This window comes from Nasonia vitripennis, chromosome 4 (genome assembly GCF_009193385.2).
Source record: "Nasonia vitripennis strain AsymCx chromosome 4, Nvit_psr_1.1, whole genome shotgun sequence".
Lineage (NCBI taxonomy): Eukaryota > Metazoa > Arthropoda > Insecta > Hymenoptera > Pteromalidae > Nasonia > Nasonia vitripennis.
This window is the reverse complement of record NC_045760.1, coordinates 21878981-21895464: the sequence shown is the minus strand read 5'-3', so window position 1 is coordinate 21895464 and position 16484 is coordinate 21878981.

Below are 16484 nucleotides of genomic sequence, written 5' to 3'. Positions count from 1 at the left end.
CATTCACTTGTATTAGTATATTATGGAGAAAGTACAATTGAGTCCGTCGTCCCGTACCGACCTCGGGACATACCGTCTGAAATAAGCTGTTTTTACGGGATTGGCTAATTCTGTACCGTCGATTGGGTTATCGAACAGAATTAGCCAATAATATAAAAGTGACTTATTTCAGACGGTATGTCCCGGGGTCGGTACGGGACGGGACGGGACGTATTGTACTTTCTCCCTTATATAGACAATTGTAAGAAAAAAAAAATTAGTTTTGAAAAAAACAATGTTGCCATTGGTTTGCGCATCGTTTAATTAATTAAGAAATCAAAATACTTTATTTGTTTATGCTCCTGATAATTCTTAATTTTATGATTGACCATTCACTACGCAGATCGTCTGCATTGCAGCCGCCGCGTCAACCGCGCGGCCAAGCATAACCTTTTATTATAAATAAAAATAAACAATAAACAAAAAAGTGCGACAGAGACAATACTTTCGACCAATCACAGAACGTTTAAAAAGAACATAACATTAGCCATCAGTTTTATAATAAGGTGATATCACAATTCTGATAAGACCATCATTGAAAACGTAAGATAATATAAAAAATACGGCTTGGAGCGAACAAAATATTTCATTTGATTATGTTTTCATGGGAAGATATGCAAAACTACTCAAAAGGAGTCACTTTAGTAACTAAATTGTAACATAACCAGCTAAAAACGTGAAAAAATGGCAAAAAAATCAGTTTTTGGCTCAAATCGAGTTGTGCCACCATTTTTAAGGAAAAAACGTTAGTGCCATCGTAAAGAACGGGAAAAAGTACACAAAAAAAGTCTACTTAAAAAGTTGCACCTCAAAAACAAGGGGGTCAAAATATCGATTGAAAACTTTAATAATTTTTTTAGATCCGATATTTGAGGTTATGTAATCCCAAAAAAATTGCAGTTATTCATGACATAAAAATACACCAATGTGAATTTTTAAAAAAATTTTTATCCTATAGGGACTTCAGAAAAAAATAAAATCAAAAAAACACGTTTATCGACGTTACTGCGCATGCGCACTAGGCAGAGAGCTAAAAATTTGGCTATGGGAGTTTTTTTTTATCCCCCATCGAATGGTATATAACATATATACATTTTCCAAGGGGGCCATTTCACCATAGTAACCCGGCTATAGCCTTTAGACAGGAAGCGACCCTTAAGTTTACGATAAATGATGCCTAGCAGAAGCTTTTGAGAACATTCAATACTGAGAAATAGGTATTCTGTTTCATTGATATTACTAATTGATGAAGCTTCGACTATTTTGAAAAGAATATCCTCACGTAAATAGCAGGCAACCCCACCGCCTTGTACATACCGCTTTTCAGTTTGACAGTCGCTTTCGGGTACTCTAGCTGAGAGTAATCCACGATCGTTACGTAAAATAGTATATCCTTTAATATTATGAGTCGAGAGTAAACCAAGACTCGATTATTGCTAATATATCAATTTTTTTACTTGAAAGAAGAGATTCAATTTCAAACATGTGCGCTTTAACAGAGTTTGCATTTATGTGCTCAATACGCAGAGGCTGCGGGGGTAAGACAGTAGCCGAATGTGAGGTTTACAATTGTTGGAGCTACTGCTAGGGCTCGGGGATTGTCAAATCATGCGTTCAAGATCAGCGTGAGTGGCAATAGACAGTGGCTCAGACTTTTCATCTTTGCGAAAAGTCACGTTTCCGTCGCGAATCCATACATACTTATAGCCGACTGCATTTGCCCGACTTTTCGCCGCTAATCGCAAATTATGCACAAAAGACGAGGTCACTTTGTGGATCGCAATCTGAGCGCCCTCAGCATTTTGAAAAAGGTCGGAAAGTTTAAGATTCCCAAAAGATCGTTTATTTCACAGAACTTCACGGACGCAGATTGATTTGAATTGCACAATAAAGGAAATCTTATGGCTTTGCTGATTTTGAGTATTAATCGAAGAGGCCTTATGCTTGACTTCGCGTACATCAAAGACGTCAGGAAGATCATTCTTAAGATCTAATACCGTAAGGAGTGCTTCGGTTATAGTGCCTATAGAATGTTCGCAGGAACTCGGTATTCCCACGACCTTCAGTTCTGGGTTGAGATGGAGCTCTGCGCTAGTCGTCCCTTTAACTGGAGTAGATAAACAACGCGGATACGGGCGCCCCTCACCACGCCACCCTCAGCACACCTGCGCAGGTGAGAATCCATAAAGAAGGTCACTGCAGGGTACCCGGGAGGCTTGTTGGGGCTCAGGGAGGTATACTCCGGTGCTCCAGGAGTCCACGCTCAAGGTCGAGTCAATGCGTGGAATATTCTAGTCAGGCTGACGTCACCGGCCGACGTGCAACTCGTCGCATCTTTTCGTCGACTCGCGGATCACATTACACCTGTTATTCTTTCTTTATACGCGCTATGAATTAGCTCGATGACTTTGTATCGCAGCGGCTAATATCAAAGGGTTTCTAGTTTCACGCTTATTTTTTAAGACGATGCATTATTGCTTATATTAAATACAGCTATGTACATGTTGATCGCGATTCGCAGACATCAGTCGGGGGTGTCGGATTGCGTATACTCTAGAAAATTCGTGCGTACATTCCACATAGTATGCGTAAATGATTCAAGAAGTATAATACGCTCTCTTTTATTTATTTATTTTATTTATTCATCCAGAGTAATAAATACATTTTATAGTGAACTCCAAGATATACTTGATATATCTGGGTTAACTGACATCCTATAGAGGTAGACACAGCTACCTGTACATAGGTCTGGTATATATACTTAATAAAATGATCTTACAAAACTAACTTCCAAACTAAAAGACTAACAAAATAAAAATCTTACTAAGATTGCACTCTATTTTTTTTTTTTTGTTAGTTTACAATATATGAGTACTGATCCATTTCTTTACCTTTTTCTTATTATAATTTTTCGAGATATCTAGATGTTTTAGATTTGGATTAGATTTAGGTAGACAATTAAATACTTGTATCGCTCTAATGTGATTATTCTTATCACTAACAGCTTTAGAGCATTTTGGCGGTTTAATAAGTTTGTTTCTAGTTATACTATTTGATGACATATGCTGTCATTATAGTGATAGATAACACATTCATAAGCGAAAATTTGATTAAGGTTTAATGGATTATTTTGATCAAATTTATTTTTGTTTATAATTTTTAATAGTCTATTGTGAGATCTTTGTAGTAACTCTAGGTTGTTTTTGTACACACCACCCCATGCAATGTTTCCATAGGTTATTATGCTGTGGAAAAATGCATAGTATATAATTTTAAAAATATCGGTTTGCATGTACTTTGACAATTTACATAATATAATATTAAGTATTTAGTTTTCTTTATTATACATTCAATATATTCAATATGCTTATCCCACTTTAAATTGATATCAAAATTAATACCCAGATACTTATACTGTTCAACTCTGTTCAGTTCATTACCCTGTATAAATATTTTTATATCATTCTTTTTTGGAACACTATCACAGTAATTACCGAATGTCATATATACGGTTTTACTTATATTAAGAGATAATTTATTAAGCAACAGCCAAGTAGATATATCCTCTAGGTACATATTCATTTTATTTTCCACTTTGGTCCAAGTATCATCAGTTGTATAAATAGCTGTATCATCAGCATATGAGATTGTACTTTCAGTCCTATCTACAAGCAGGTCATTGACATATATTATAAATAAAAGTGGACCAAGAATTGTCCCTTGTGGCACTCCCGTAATTACTGTCTCATAACGGCTGTCCGATGTTCCTATTTTAACTTTTTGTTTTCTATTACATAAGTAACTAGTTATTATTTTGTGCGCTTTACCCCTTATACCGTAGTTATACAATTTGTCTAGTAAAATAGCATGATTAACCGTATCAAAAGCTTTAGCCAGATCTAGAAAGGTAATTGCTATTGGTTTGCTTTTATCTAGTTTACTGTAAATTATGTTCGTGATATAACTTAAAGCATCTTTGGTCCCTATATTTTTTCTAAAACCATATTGATTTTTGGCTAGTAGATTAAATTTGTCAAAGAAGGATTGGAATCTGTTATATATTATTTTTTCTAATATTTTTGCTAAATTAGATATTGACGATATTGGTCTATAGTTAGTTATCTCCATTTTGCTATCAGATTTGAAAATGGGAACTCTCTATATTTATATTTTTTTCTTTGGCTTATTTTACAGCATGTAGAGGGATTAGGTAAAGGTTTATAAAATAGTAGTCACAATTAAAATAAATACATTTATTTTATAGACAACATCTCAAGTTTTTTCATACGTACTGGCATAATAATTTTGCCCGTTCTTTCAATCCTTAATTTGAAACGCTCTCGATCTCGGGCTGCTTGCTCCCACTCTCCACGACGTGCCTTTTTATATGCATACACCCATTACACATTAAATGAACTGTTGGATTAAGTTTACACTGCACACAATATCTTTTTAAAGGTGGAACTCGACTCTCAATGGAATTGTGCTCTCGACAGCGTAGACACTCCAAAATCTCTGAGTCCTGCTTTAGGTGCTCTGGCAGCTTATCCCAAGCTAGCTCGATGCTATTGGCGGCCAATGTTATGAGGAATTCTCGTGGTAAATATGCAATATCTCTCGGGGTCATAAATGACAGGTGCTATGTGCGATAAAATTCTCTGAGAGATCTCTCAAAAGATGGCGCATTGTCGTGATAAAACTTTTTCAGCGACAATACATTTTTGTGTGCGCAGTTTGCCTTGAATGCTAACTTATGGTGTGGACACAGTGGCTCCAAGATATCATATTTCAGCCTCTGTAACGAGGGAAAGCCCATTTCACCCATATCAACTACGCGAAAATTGAACTTCTCGAGCCATTGCTTCATCTCGGCTCCTTTTACATACACAACACTCGCGTCATGTAGAACAGTTTTCAAGACATTTTCCAGCTTCTCGTAGGCCAGATCTCCCGAACTCCATGATAATCCGTGATAATTGCGTTCCAACCAGAGATTTTAAGGCTTATACTTGGCTGTGAGTCTGCGCCACGGTGTAGGTGGCTTGAAAAAAAAAAACACCAACGTCTTGAGTTGAGCGTTGAGTGGAACTATGGCAAGTTCCTTGACGATAAATTCGTTCACAGGCTTTCTGAATCCTTGCACATCGAGCACGTACTCCATTTTAACTGACTGCCTACCACAAGCTGCTGCTTAATTTATACCATCTTCTCTCACCACCGTTTAAACGATTTTTTTAACATCTCCACTTATAGGGTTATATTCGACTATACGATCGTGTAGGATGAGACAGTATGCAGAGGTGCCAACTGGAATATTTTTGCCCTAGCCTCAAATTCGAGACGTACATCAACTGATGCTTGCTTAAGTGACTCATTTTGTTTTGAGCAGTCAATGACAATGAGAGGCGCATATGACAGATAGTCGGCTTTTTTCAGCATTGGTTCTACCTCTTTGTTGTAGTACGCATTTTGAAAGTTGACATACATATCGTAGAGTAGAGCATACTGATTATTAGTAATATTGTGATTGAGATTTCCATAGGGATAGTGTTGAGAGTTGAGAAAAAGTGTAACGTTGCTTATATTACAATGATCAAAGCGACTAGCATTGGCTGTTTTTCGTCCTTTGCGATTTGTCTGGAAGCCGAGAATAACGAAGCGAGGCTTCTCCAGCTGATTGGCAGTCTTAACAGTCCATACGTGTTTCGACGTACTGGGCAACAACGGATACTCGTATAGTTCCCAGCTACGAAAACTCATGGTGACAGGTCTATCCTTTTGCAGATGATTGAGAATTTAATTTTATGTTTATCCGAGAGCACTACGTATGGCATTAGCCATTCAATTTTGGTGATTTCAACTTGGTAATCCTCGTAAACATTTGCACCGGCCACGACTACTTGCGTCTGCACAATAGAATTCACATCAGAATTTGATCTTGTGAGAATACGCTCATATTTGGCATTCACAACAATTTTGCGATAATCTTCGGCAAAACCCAGGATTATACCAAGTGGAATTGATACGTCAAAGTAGCCATTATCATCAATCCGTTGAGTCTCTGCGATGTCGAGCCAGCCTGCATTTTCAATCGCTGAGCTCTGACTAGGGTTGAATGATACTGTTGGAGTGGTGGAATAAATAATAAACACTGAGGTTAATAATAATAATGTATATTGATATATATATATATATAATAATAATAATGTATATTGAATACCTCGTTGAACTCTGGCTTCTTAACTGATCACCAAAGTTAAGCAGCGTTGGGGCGCATGTCGTACTTGGATCGGTGACCGGTGGGAGACGTGTTTGGATTATGTTTCTCTCGCAAATATAGATTACGTAATTCTAAACGTCTTTTTGCTTTCCATTCTATCACTTCTCTTTCTCGGGCAGATACATCATATTTATCAATTTTGGATTCATTTTCTAGTATTTCATTTCCTTTATTTTCAGATTCGCTATTTTCCAAATCTCTATCTTTTTCATCATCAAGTTTTTCTAAACAAATTAATTGAGTTTTTTCTTCAACTACTTGAACATGTCTAGCATGAATTATTCTACCATTTACTAAGACTCTATAACCATTTTCTACATAACCTACTAATACGCCTAATTGTGCTTTATCGTTCCATTTGCTTTTTCGTAAAGTTTCTGGTACTCTTACAAAGACACGACTACCATAAATTTTTAAGTTATCTACATTAGGTTTTTTACCAAAGAATATCTCGAAAGGAGTTTTATTTTCAGCTGTATTTGCAATTGTACGGTTTTTTAAATACGCGACCGTTTTTATGATTTCGGGCCAGTAACGCCTATGAATTTTAGCTTCTCGCATTAAACATCTACCCATATCCATTGCAGATCTATTATATCTCTCCGCTACTCCATTTAATTCATGGACGTAGGGTGGGCATGGCAATAACTCTATTCCTTTTGATTTTACAAAGTCATAAATTTCCTTATTTAAATATTCTTTGCCATTATCACATCGTAATTTTTTAACCTTTTTATTGAATTTATTTTCTACTAAATTAACAAATTCTTTCAAACAACTAGCTGTTTCAGCTTTACTTTTAATACAAAAAATTCTCGTGCATTTACTATAGTCATCAACAAAAGTTAGGAAATATTTTTCTCCACCATAACCAGTTGTGTTATGTGGACCATTCAAATCAGTATGAATCAATTCTAGAATTTCAGTTGTTTTTGATCTGCTATTTTCAAAAGCTACATTCGCCATTTTGCTTTCTATACAATTTGCGCATTTCATTTCGACATTTTCAATTTTTTCTGGCAATCCTTCAACTAATTTATTAGTTACTAGTTTATTTAAATATTGAAAATTTACATGGCCTAATGCCCTATGCCATTTTTCTTTGTCAGTTAGTTTTAGTGAATTTACATACATTTCATTACTTGCTCTTTTTGATACAAAACTTTTCATATAAAACAAATTTTCTTTTTTGTTTGCTACAGCTATCAACTCTCTAGATTTATTAAATATTTTTGCAATATCTTTAGTTGCTAATACTGTATAATTTTCAGTTATTTTTGCTAAACTCATCAAATTTTGTTTAATACCTTTAACGTAATAGACATTTTTTATATCAACATATTTTTTATTATAATAATTTTTAAAATAAGTCTTAACAGTACCTATTTTGGTTGCTTTTAACATTTTACCACTTGGTAATTTTACATCAACAGGATTCTTCAAATCTACACATTTATCAAAGAATTTATCATTTTTTATAATATGATCTGTGCAACCACTATCTAATAACCAATCGATTTCGCTACAATTTTCGCTATAACCTGTTACATGATTTACTTCACTTGTTTTATCAATCTTATACTTTTCCCGAGGATAGGTATAAGAATTGTTCGAGTCGTGGCATACCTGCGTTGTCCATGATTCAGATGAATAGTTGCCCTGTTGCTCGCTTGAAAAGTCACCTCTGGGTTGGCCTTGTCCTCTGCCTCGGCCACGACCTCTGTAGTTTCCACCTCTGTTGTAGCCTCTCTGATGACCTCGCTGACCTTGACTGGATTGAGCACCTCGTCCTCGGTTACTCTGCTGTGGTGGTCTCGTGCATGCATTTTTGTAATGTCCAACTTTTCCACAGTTGTAACATTTGCCTTCGAACTTGGCTGTAAAAGTACTTACATTACTCTTTTTATCAGAATCGTTTTTTGCATAATTTTTTTCTTTAATTTTCGATTTGACATAGTCTACTGTCCTTTGATCTTCTGGAATGACATCAATGAAGTCTCCTATGTAGCTGTAGCTTGGTGGTAGTGCTCGTATTAAATACCTCATCTTCTCTGTTTCATCTAGTTTTCCACCAGCCGCCTTGAACTCGTTCACGGATTTTTCGAATTCTGCGAAAAAATCGTCTACTTGATCAAAATTCTTCAACTTTACTTCTTCCAGCTTTCCTCTGCAAATTATTTGTAGTGACGTGGATTGCGTCGAGTACATTTTATCGAATTTTTCCATCATGTCAAATGCTGATTTACATTCACCAATGTATTCTAATTGTTTATCGGATACAGTGCTTATTATTATCGTTCTTGCTTTTAAATCTTTTTTCTGCCATTCATCTTCTTTATCTTTGTATCCAGCAGTTATTTTACTAGTTGCAGGTTCGTTACACTCTTTATATTCTAATAAAATCATCAATCTTATTTTCCAACTGGAGTAATTTGCACCATCAAACACGGGTATCATAATATCTTCAACTTTAGCTTGTTTTGTCATTTTTAATTCTTCTTCTTTGACACGTATATTCTCGTACACTTGATTTTTCAATACAACAATTTTCTTGATTTCTTTTAAAAATATTTTTCTAATCTTATTTCTTATTTTCTTTGTTAATTCAATATCTGTAGCATCTAATTCATTTTCTTGTTTTACTCTATGTTTAAGCCACGAGAACATGTGCTTAACCTCAAAATTGCCACGTGCTCTGTACTAGCACGTTACCACGTTTTTCACTTGCCGACTTTAATCTATTGACATCACACTTGAATCTTTATTAATTTTCAAAATTCTTCTTATTGTTTAATACCTGACAACTTAATCTTTGTCACTGAGCATATATATTTGACTTGAACCTTTTCTTGACTGGTTAATCTTCACTTGAAATTTTTCTTTTTTTTCGACGGCCGTTTCGACACAAAATTTAAATTTCAATGCTCCACAAGCATATAATCTTTCTGAGAAACTTTCTCCTTTAATTTCACTGCTCAATTTTTCACTGTGCGATTCATTTTGTTAACAATAACCGTTAACTTCTTTTCCACGTGGCTTTCTTCTTACCTCACTTTTTACCCCCCTCAATTTTGCATTTCCCCGAAGGTTAATGCAAAATTGAAAAAGTAAAGTTTCCAATGCTCTGCTACCATGTTGGAGTGGTGGAATAAATAATAAACACTGAGGTTAATAATAATAATGTATATTGAAAAAGTAGTTAGGCTTGAGAGCCCAGTAGTCGGCACGTCCGATCACATCGGAGTCTTACAGGCAAGGGAAGAAAGAGAACAGAGTATACAGTGTAGTCGGCGCTTAGAGTATAGTCGCGAGGCATGCGCGGTACACTTGCTCTCTCGTGAGCTCGTCTGACTGCACGAAAACGTCGTCGACCAATAGATGGCGTGACGTGTACCGTTTTGGTACTTATAATCAAGATTATAATACTTACTATATTACAACAGATACGAATCCTATCATGAGACTTGTCAAGCCCACATTCTTGCATCAATCAATCTCTATGGCGTTGAGTTTGTAACGAATTTCCTCAAATAGATGACATACGGCGTTGTTTACAAATTGTGTGCTATCTGGTCTTTGTAATTTTCCGCATATATGTAGTGAACTGCGCCAAGGCAGCACACATAGATCTTGATGTTGTATACAATGCGAATTTCATCGCTGTTATTGAAATTCGATAAAGTATAGGGCTGATGCGTATGAATCTCGTAATGCGCAACAGATTCGTCAAATATGACAGGTGACTGTATGCTTAGCACCTTTTCCATTTCGCTGAAAGCAGCAAAATATTACGCAACTTATTTTTTTCCAAGGACAACTCTTAAACCTAGACTTCTTAGAAACTGTATGTTTTGACGTGTTAGCGCTTTGAGCACTCGTCGATGACTGGCTGCTCGACGGCATGGTAAGTTACTATTATAGTCTTTACCCACTTTAGTATTGTACACAATACCCATAATGCTCAGACTGATTTGATGTGTAATCTAATTGTTATGAGTTCGCCACGAAAATGAACTAAATGACCGTCTTGATCGACGATGTGGAGCTGCAAGTTATTTATAGTCTTGACAGAGACTGGTAGGTAAATAATTCGCGATGGTATTTCGATAATCTTGTAGCCTGGTGAGACAGCTGGAAAGAATTCGTGTATGGTTCTTATGCTCATTTATGTATGCCCCAGATGTAATATTACACTCGACGCGTAAAGCATTAACTTTGAGAATGGTTACTGGCAAGTCGGATTCGTAATCAGTATTTGGCGACAATACGCGACTCGTGAAACCCAATAAATTGCCGATAGAATCTTCTGGCTAGAAATCAATCGATCGATTACACTTGATCATGCAAAGAAGGGTGTTGTTATTCGGCTTGAGTTTGAGGGTTATGCCTTTTGGTGTAAGCGCCTCTTTCAGACTCTTCTCAATGTCTTCAATCTCGTAGCTGTCTGTAGGCAAAATTATTACTTCTCCTCCCACGTAAAACCTGTTATTGCCTGTATCGATGTTTGGTATTGAATTGAATGTCAACAACTCAACAAGTCCGAGAACGTAATTTTTGTTAGGTGAAAGTTCAAGCGGTGGAAAATATTGAGCTTCCAATACAGCTGAAGTTCCAGACAGGCTCAGTGTTAGTGAATCTTCCATGACTACTCGAACTAAACGGACTGAAGCCGAAGCAGAACTAACACTTATATATCATTCAGAAGAAATTTTAGGCAAATATGCCCACAGTTGTAGCTATTGTAATCTTGATAATGCTCCTGATTGTACTTGACTCTGCTCGCATTCCAATATTCCATAAGATCCCGAGGTGGCTGTAAATTACCAAAACTGTCAAAATACACTACATGGTTGCCTCGTTTTCGATAGGCGACCCAATGCGTGCCTGGTCCATTTTTATCATCGAGATTGACGATTGCTGATTCGCGATAGTGTGGTCCACTCGCTGGTAAACACCCCGAAAATATGGAATTTTTAGGATGCGGGCATATTTGAGAAGGTCAGCGTCAGTTAGTGCGCGTTGCGGAAATTTGAAGTTTTTTTTTCTTAAACCTTGCCCACGTTTCAGGTACATACCATAGCCCTCTTTGTAAGGTTTCAAATAGAGACCCTTACCACCGAGCGCAACAGCTTCCATTGTTTTGTTATGTCTTTGGCTTTCGTTCACATCTTTCACAGCTTTAGCGATACCAGCAGCGCCACCTGCTAATGCACCTGTTACACTCAAACCGGCAAATATCGGAATGAGAAATGGTAGGAATCCTCCGATTTTGGATGGGACTGACAGCATACGTGGAATACGTATATTTTTCTTGCCCCCAGCCTTGTTTACTTGGAACAGCAGAAGTGGAAGCAGCTTTGATCACTTTATCCAGTGAAATAGATAGTTTCTTTTTTTTTTATTTGTCGCCATTTAAGGCCCATTCCAAACTTAGATTTTGCTTTCATGGTGCCTGCTATAGCGAGAGGAGCTGCTTTTTCACCAACTCCTGCGTCTGCCGCTCGGACTCGCTCCCACGCTTTTGCAGCTAAAACCTTATCTGCAGCGTTTCTTGCTTCAACGTTTTCTCGATTCTGTGAGTAGGCAATATCGTGCTCCTTGCAAGCTCTATCAAGATTATTGATTCCAGTATCTCCACGTGCTAGAAGATATCCTGGGAGATGCAACTCGACTGGGAGCTTATTGATAAGTGAATTCACTAAACCACGACCTTTGCATCGTTGCTGCTTATGTACGATCATGATGCATGAGAGTACAGCTCTCGACTGATCTTAAAACATTATAAACGCGCTTTTTATAGCTACAGCAATAGTCGCTCTCAAGCTGACGAAGCGTTCACATGGATTTCCAGCAACAAAAAATCAAGCTACTGGTGTCGAATTTCGATACTCTAACAGAGCAGCAAAAAGTGCAAAAACGTCACGGGGAATTACTGCCTGACAAGATTCGAGCAGTATTTTGTGGACCATCAAATTGTGGTAAAACCAATACACTGCTCGCTCTCATAACGCATCCCAATGGACTCAAGTTTGAGAACGTGTACATCTATTCAAAGTCGCTGAAACAGCCCAAGTATAAATTTCTCGAGCAGCTTTTGCGACCTCTATCTGGTATACAGTACTTCCCCTACAGTGAACATGATACAGTTGTGTCACCTGACGACGTACTCCCTAATTCAATCATGGTTTTCGATGACGTCGCCTGTGAGAGACAAGACAACGTCAGGGCTTTCTTTTGCATAGGAAAACACAAAAACGTAGACTGTTTCTATCTCTGTCAGTCATACGCTCACATTCCGAAACATTTGGTGCGCGATAACGTAAATGTGCTAGTAGTTATTCGTCAAGATGACGTAAATTTCAAACACATATACGATGATGATGACGAAGATAATGAGGATGATACGCTACTGAATGAAACAGCTGATACTTCATTTGAAAGTGCTCAAGAGGATAGTGAGGACGAGAAGATTGAGAAAGACAGTAAAATAAAGAACAAGCATTCACTATCGTTAAAAGAAAATCGTCATGAGAAAGACACGGAAATGAACAATAAGTATCTGTCGGCGTTAATGCAAAATCGCCAACCATATCTCGATCACGTGTTTGGAATTCGTCAAGAGGGTCAAATACTCAAGATTGGAGATTCGCCTATAGAAATCACCGGAAATAATAAAATTGTTTTGAATAAACAATATCCAAAAACTGAAGGACTGCAAGAGCTGCTTTTTAGACTACATCCAGATGAGGCGTTGATTAAGTCAGATGATTTGCAAAATTATAAAAATATTCTCGAAGCTACAAACGCACACAGACAATATTACAGTTACAACCAGCCTATACGTCAACAGAACAGTAAGAAATATAATAATATCATTGCTCCACTTTTCAAAGTCCAAAGCAAGACCGGTGGTGGGCTTCTACCAAGATATAAAGTTGCAAGAAAAGGAACTCTCATGGAAACATATACTGGGATGATCCAAACGAACTAGTTGATCGTCTACGCTTGCTCATGGCTGAACGATTAGCTGGAAATAATAGTCATCTGAATGAAATCCATTCCATCGTCGAAGAGTTGCGAGAAGCTAAAATGATATATTAACCGTAGTCGCAAGCATGTGAAGTCAGTAGCAAGATGAGTGTCGATGTGTATGGACGTCAGTCGAATCGCTCTAAAGGTCGTCGTGGTCCCCCTGGTGTTGGCTATAAACTAACTGCCGACGGACACTTCGACATTAGAAGCAGAAAATTGTGTAACGTAGCAGAACCCCTAGAGCTGAACAATGCAGTGAATTTAGCAATCCTTCAGCGATCAATTAATTCGGAAATACGCAGCGTTCACGAGATCACAAGTGATCTGAGACAATCGATTGATGCTGTGGAATTAGCTGTACAAATCGCAAAGGATGAGAATGATGAAAAACTGAGAAAAATAGATTTAGCTATAAGTGAATTGTATGAGATTCTGCTTAAACATTCTCAGAATAATAATGACACATCAAAAGGCGAGACTAGTAGGAGGAACTTCATAAACCAGCTCGGCGTAATTATCAGCGTCGACGGTTTATAATGCGTAGCTTGGACGAGACCTGGCAAGCTGATCTGGTGGAGATGCAGCCTTATGCACAAGAGAACAAAGGCTACAAGTACCTGCTGACGGTTATCGATGTCTTCTCAAAGTACGCTTGGGCTGTTCCTTTGAAGCAGAAAACTGGCAAGGAAGTTGCAGCAGCAATGAAGTCTATTCTGCAACAGGGTCGTGTGCCAAAGAACTTGCATACCGATCGAGGCAAAGAATTTTACAACTCCTCGTTTGAAATCCTTATGAAACAGTATGGCATTAATCTCTGCTCAACATATAGCAATCTCAAAGCTTCAATCTGTGAGCGCTTCAATCGTACACTCAAGAACAAGATGTGGATGCAATTTAGTTTACGGGGTAATCATAAATGGCTTGATATCTTACCTGATTTACTGACGGAGTACAATAACAGCAAGCACCGCACCATCGGTATGAAACCTAAAGTCAGCAGAGAGAATGAAACTCAAGTCCTTCAACGTTTCTCTCACCAAGAAAGCAGAAAAAAGCTAAATTTAAGGTTGGAGATAAGGTGCGAGTGCGCAAAATGAAGCAAGTATTTGAGAAGGGTTATACACCCAACTGGTCGACAGAGATTTTCACCATTAGTCAAGTTGTGCCAACGTATCCAGTGCCAACGTACAAGCTGAAGGACTGTCGAGATCAACCCATCGCTGGTGGTTTTTACGAACAGGAATTGCTTAAAGCCAAGTATCCAGATGTTTATCTTGTAGAGAAAGTATTGAAAAAACGAGGAAATAAGCTTTATGTAAAATGGTTAGGGTTCGATAATACGCACAATAGTTGGATAAATAAATCAGATTTATAAATAAATGTTTACAAATTGTCTTTTTATTCTAACATTATATACAATTTATTCTTAATCTGTCTGCATAATCTTATAATGGCCCCAAGGTAAAGTATCAGTTTCACCTCGTAGCAAGTACCTTTTATCATCGTGTGGACTTAAAGTTAATTTTACTTGTTTTTCACTAAATACATTATGCGTGTGAGAACGAATAATGCATTATTCACGAGACTGCGTAGACATGTTCTGTAAACACTGTATGTTATCGTCAAAAGTTATTGAATTTTGTACTACAGCAGATTTCACGCCTTTTACTTTTTTCACCTTGTCCTGACCTTCCACTCGAATACTGTACATTTTACTGCACAAACTAACAAATTCAGTCATTATGCGTCCGTTGCACTCATATTTCATTAAGCCAACTACTTTCTTGTTTGCCAGTGGCATTCCAAAGGTATTGTTCTCCGAATAGTCCGAAGTGTCAAAATGTTCAATATCCCGCTTCATAACTTCATATATATCTATATTACGTAATTCGTATATTAAACTATCCGTGTTTGTATACAGCAGCTTACAATCATCGCCGAACTGCTTTTTCATATAATCATAGTGAAAGCTATATACTAACGTTTTTGATAAATCAAGTACACAGAATCCAACATAAATAAGTTTATCCATATTAACTTCAGTTTTAGTCAGTTCTATAATTGACAAATTTTCATCTAGTATGATGCGACTGTGAAAATTAGGTTGACTACTAAGAGCTTCAGTACCGTACCGGCCGTCCCATTTGGTAACTATTTTCAGGTCAACTCGCTTTCTCACGTTTTCCATAGTTTTGCCAAATACTGCATTATTCATTAACTTTTAAAATTTTTTTCAAATTCATTTTTTGCTTTTTTTCTCATGCTAGTATTCAAATCTATATACGCTTTTAGCCATGGCCTCTGATTAAACTGTAAGACTCTATGTATTCGTTGAAGTTGCAATCCATTCCCAGAGCTTGCTTTAAATTTCGATAATGCAAAACATATCGCTCTTTAGAGTGTAAAGTCGTCATGAGCTTCGAGTACGTTGAACCTGGTGGCTTTATATGCTAAGAACATAGAGGCAAGTCTCTATGATCGTCGTGAAGCTGCACTGGATACTCCTAGTTCACTTCAAGAATGTAGCCAATTGCTGAATCATCATCTACGCTGGAAAAGTCGGTTTGACTGATTGCTGTCTCTGTCATCCACTTAAAGCCTCTATATGGTAGTGATTGTTGCATTGTCCATCCATACAGATTATTAACATCATAATAAATTAAATATTTGGAATATTCATCAGCATCATAGTCGGTATCCATGTAAATGTTATTCGCTCGAGAATAGCGGTTACAGCATTGACTTATTCCTCCTCTTATTCCACGCTCAATGAACATTACTTTGTCAATGTCAGTGAGTAGCTCTAGTTCAATATTTGTATATTTGAGTATTACGTCCCAAGTTAAGCCTTGTGCTGTATAATAGTGTGCTGGATCTAATCTGTATGCTTTCAGACAGCTGGTGCGAAAATTTTCAAAAACTTCAGCTAGCAGCAGTACATCTGTTTTCAAATAGAGGTCTGAATATTGACCCAAGTTTGAAATATTGAATTTATTCCAAATATTTTGTGCATGTTTATAATCTTCATCTGAAATGTGACAGTTGTTTAATTTATTGTAGAATGCATCTTTTGGCGGTAGCTCGGAAACATTGAGTTTTTCCAATGAATCCACATAATCGTAAGGGAAAACGC